This window comes from Egretta garzetta, unplaced genomic scaffold, assembly GCF_000687185.1.
Source record: "Egretta garzetta isolate BGI_Z169 unplaced genomic scaffold, ASM68718v1 scaffold69, whole genome shotgun sequence".
NCBI lineage: Eukaryota > Metazoa > Chordata > Aves > Pelecaniformes > Ardeidae > Egretta > Egretta garzetta.
In genome coordinates this window covers 1989926-1995119 of record NW_009260790.1, presented here as the reverse complement: position 1 = coordinate 1995119, position 5194 = coordinate 1989926, and the positions used below count along the sequence as shown (strand labels likewise).

The window sequence follows — 5194 nt, the reverse complement described above, 5'->3', positions numbered from 1 at the left end:
CCCCGGGACCCAAGCGACCCCCGCCGAAACGGGGAGCACCCACCCTCCCCTACCCCCCCCTTTCCGACTGGAACGAGGATGCCTTGCCACCGAGCAAGCGGCCCCTTCCGCCAGTATCGTTAATTAATTACACAATACTACACGCTCGCTAAACAGAGTCGAAGCTTCGAGCTGCAACGCCCCAAATTCGGATTTGTCTCGAATCGTGACATTGATCTGAACCCAGGCGGGCTGAAGCCGCGGCAATGATCTTTTATTATTGCTATTTACAGTTTGATTCCTCTCAGGGCGCTGTCAGCCCTACTCGAGCCAGACACGCACCTACCTTACCCAAAGTGTTAAATAACGAGTAAAACTGTTCGGTCATCCACTAAAGTTGGAATTTGGAACAAAATCTAAAGACAGAGGAAAAGACTGTCGCAGCGAGTGAAAGGGAATACAGCAGAAAACAGATAATTACTACATGTCTAACAGATCCACTTAATCACAATAATGAAAGATTTGTTTGTCATTCTGATTTTATCATTTCTGGTTTTTTATCCAATCGAAAAAATGCACAGGGAAGAGCAAATTAGTCAAGCAGGCATCACTGCAGTTAGGACTCGCATTCCCAGCACTGTCACCAAACCGATCAATAGTGGCTTCTCTGATTATTTCACATGCTCCTTAAAACATTATCAAACTATTAAGTCCCCAAGTTTGCGGACTAGGGACATACTTGCACCTATTTTCAAAATCTTCACCAGTATCTCGCCATTTCCTGAAGCATTCCATCCAAAAGCAAGAAAAATCAACTTAAATGCCTGCCTTTACCTCAACTACAGTCCCTCTCTTTCCAGGGCTTAATGAACGTTGGGCTCGTGGAGATAAGATACTATTTTTAGAGTCATTACGTTAGAGCAAAGGGTACCCTTAGACTATTATTTCAAGTCTGAAGCCAAAGGGAATTTTTGTATCCCGAACAATAGGAATATTTGTTTCTTCTAAAGCACTTTTTTTTTTATTGAAGATCTCCCAGCACTTGATAAAGGTGGTAGTTATCTTTATACCCCCAGACACTGGAACAACAAGAGATGCAAGATCCCAACAACTATGAAGTGTTTTAAGTTATAATATAAGCCAAGCCTACGGTTTGGCTTCCTTAACAGTTCTGGAGGCCTGATAGGATAAATAGTGGTAAATCTATTTGCATGGCCCCATTTTGCAGCTGTTCAGCAGCAAAGAATGAAAAAGAGTTGTCTGATGCAAACAACTTCTCATCGAAACAATATACAAGCGCAGAGAAAAGGGCTGGCACAAATTTTAGGCAATGCAAACACAGGATGATAACGAGCATGCAATTTGTTAACTGCATGGCTGGAACTAATATTCAACTTGACGAATTTAGTTTTGGTGTAACTACTCTAGACTCTAAATTAAGCCCTCGAACCTTGTTCTTCTACAATGAGATGAGGCAGCGGCTTCAAAACCAGACAACTAAAGTGGCTCCCTCACTGGCAATGCCCAAGTGCCACTTCCACCGCTACTCTGCCACTAGAGAACACACAGCCACCTCTTACTGATGACACCCTCTAAAAACCTAAACTAAAAAAAAAAAAAAAATAAAAAAAATCAACTCTAAAAATCAACTTCCTCCAACCAATTACAGATTGTTTGTGTAGTAGTGTCAGGTTGGGATAGCTTGGTTAAAAAAGGTAGGAATCTTGGAAAGGCTCACTAAGTTAGTAACTCCCATGTGCTTTTTGGTGCTTTGTGTTTTAACTGCAACATTCAGCATTCCTTAACCCAAATATTTTCTGTTCAAAAGGTTTAAAGTCATTGCAAAATTTGTTATTGTCAAGAGTAATATCCCAACAAGTTATATCCTACGAATTTCTAGCACAGATTGTCTAAAATTCAATTCATTGTACACGTACAAGCACTGCAGCGTGTCTTGTACAGACTGAGATAAGCATTTGCCTGTCTGACCTTATCAGAGTATCTATTTTTCACCACAGACACTGCATTTCACTGTGATACTGTGCTTTAGCACCTGGATGTGGCCTTACCTCCCCAAATGCAGCCACACTTTGTGGCATTAGTACTTGTGTGCATTTTTCACTCTGTATAACCCCATGTTACATCGCATTCCTATGTGTCAGGGAGGTTCTTGAGTTACTCTAAACCTGTTTGACAAAACACTCTTCCATGAACAAATTAATTTCACCTTTATCAAGGGCAATTTCACAGCCAAGGTTATTGAGAAGACTTTTTGAAACAGAGTTTCCACTGCAATTGTACTTCTTCAAGAACTACAAAGTCCTGCACTATGTGCAGAACAACACTATTCCACCAGCTCACTTCATCAGGAGAGGCAGGAAGAACTTCTGAAATCCCATAATGAATTTAAGCTGTTTCATCAAAATATCACAACACTCATATATGCATCGTGGGGAAAGCATATGCAAAGCAGCCTACAAATATCCTCAGTCCTACAGATGAAGATGGAAGAGAAAAACATTTGCTTGTGCTCACTTCTACCCGATTACTATTCACTTACAGCAGAGAACAGGGAAGTTAAAGAGCTGTAGTTTTGAGGCTCTTTTACACCAAGCAAATTTGGACTTTGCTTATCTTAGCAATGAAGCTTGGAAATCAGCCTGTTTAACTTCCAAATTAGAAACCCACAAAAAGCTGAAGAAAACCTTGGGGAAAAAATTAATAGCTATGACATTTTAAATGCTTCAAGGTAAAGCAGAACAAAACGACATTCAAGCCACTAGTTCTCTTTTGGGGGTAAATAAGAACTCTGCTGTTTGTTTATCACCAAATGGAATTCCCCTAAATTTATGAATTACGATAAAGATGAGGAAGGAACCATGTGTACATACCTGGGCCGGTAAATTTACAACAGTTTTGAAATGGTAGTGCATACACCAGAACACATTACATGCAGAAAGAGAAGGACATTTAAGACGTTATTTATCACATGCTTGCTTTTGTCTCGGTTCTCAGTAAGGTGTGATGTGAATCTAAGACTGATACAGACCCTACAAGAACAGCACCGACTCTGATAGAGAAGGCAAGACAAAACAAAACCTTTAAATAAAAAGCAGACATATAAGCAACCATATTTTGTAAAGAAAACAGCACAATTTTTTTCCAAGGTATGAATTTTCCCTGCGGTTTCTACGGTATAGGACAGTAACCTGATACAATAGCAATATTTAAATGCTTTAACATAGTAACTGGCCCTTGAGATCACACATTCTAAACCTCCTCCTCTACATTATATTTCTGCTACCCATGCTGTCAGTCTCTTGCCACTTAACTTCCAATTTTTTCACAATAACTTTATTTTAAAAGTTTGGTTACTATAAATTTGTCACTTTAGATAATGAAAAATAAGTTTACAAAGCAGTAGGCAAAACAAGCTTTCTCAATGCCTTCCTTTGGTTTCATATTCTTGGAATGGACAAGAAATTAAACAGAATATTGCATTTAAAATATCCCTATTAAACTACAAGAACAGTCCACTTGTGTGATTAAAAGCACACAATGTAACTTTCTAAATCTTGACCTGATTTACTGGTATGCTGACTGAATGCTGGCCATTTAAGGGTAGTGAAAACTGTCCAATTTCACACCAAGCTTTCACTTCAAAAATCATCACAGGTTCACAAGATCAGAATTTTCCTTACATATCACTTCTCTAAAAGGTGGAAGAATAACATATATGGAAATAGATGGTTCAAAAAATAACTGGAATATCAGTATGTGCTTTTAACAAACATTCATTATTACAGATCTGTAAGCTTTTTTCCCCCCAATATGAAGCAAAGTTAAACTTCACATTATAACCTAGTTTTTGCATAGTGAAGTAGCTCAGACATTTCTACAGCCACCTCTTAAAATTACCCGCCAAGTCCCCTGTGTCACAGGTGCAGTGACAATCAAGGAACAGCAGAAGCATACCGCTGAACCATGGTTGCGATGCTTCTTGGACTAACTTAGTCCTGGAAAAAGTCTGGTTACTTCCAAGCAGCATGAAGCTGGGATTACTAATACAAACCATCCCAACCCAGCTTGTGCAGAACTAGTTTGAGCACGTCTGCACTGTGTTCCTGGAACTGCCTGCAGGGCAGAAACAACTCAGTGGTTCTGTACCAGCTCAGGTCCCGGTGCCCCGCTTTGCACGACACCCAAGCCCAAAACTACTTCTACGCTGGCCCCCAATAGGTAGAGCAGCAAGCCTTTATGCAGAGGCAGCCTGGAGGTAATGCCATTTCTGGTGTAACACTCCCTCCAACTAGCATACAGTGCAGACACCAACATGAATTTCCAGAAGCTTGCCTGGGACTGGTACTGCTAACACTGAACTGAAGCTAATAAACAATCCCAGAGCACACAGGGAAAGGCACAGCACACACATATCTAAGTGGCTGCTGCAGGGGCAAATAATCCCTGCTGAAGATGCTCTTTGAGGAGCCTCGCATCCCAAATTCAAAATCTCACACTGCAACAAATCCCAGACAGACCAGTAAAACTGATCCTTACAGGCTGCTCCAATAGTCTTCAGAAAGAGCTGCTTGGCAGCACGATCTTGTTGGCAAGACCTACTAGGATAAAATTCATCACGTTGCAAGAGAAGACGGTCAAAGGAACAAAAGGATATTTCCGATGCTGAGGCAAAGTATTTGTTATTCTCTCAGCAGTGCTCAGCCTCTTTTAGCAGTACAATCATTTTCCAAAGTGCAGTATCATCCATCAGAAAACAAATTTGAAATATGTGAATGCCAGTCTTTAACAGGGCTAAAACATTTGCAGTAAAGATTCAATGAGGGAGAAATTTAAAATGTCAGAGTAACTCCAAAAGCACACTTACGTTAATGAAGTAGCGTGACTGCGGGCAAAGGCAGTGCCATCCCAAGATAAAGTGTCTGGAGAAAACTAAGCTGGCTACAGATTCACATTGGGAGCCTGCCCTCAGTGAATAAACACTAAAGAGAAGTCAGCAGTCTGGCTGGCAATAGCAAACCTCTACTTGAATGCTACCTCTAAGCTAATAGAAAGTTCAGAAAATGTTTAGAAGGTTTGGGGTTTTTTTCCAATCTAGTTTGAGTGACCTAAAATGTAAGTTTTACATATTGCTGTACTGCCCTGTAAACTGCAAAACTGCATGGTATCAACTCATTCTTTTATTAAGTGAAGAGCG

At 40.4% G+C, this 5194-nt stretch overlaps 1 protein-coding gene across 1 annotated transcript in view; it reads right to left on the bottom strand.

The window, feature by feature from the left end:
* LOC104133098 (PR domain zinc finger protein 2) overlaps positions 1–5194 on the bottom strand; it is a 22271-nt gene that overhangs the window by 2704 nt on the left and 14373 nt on the right. The window lies entirely within an intron of this gene.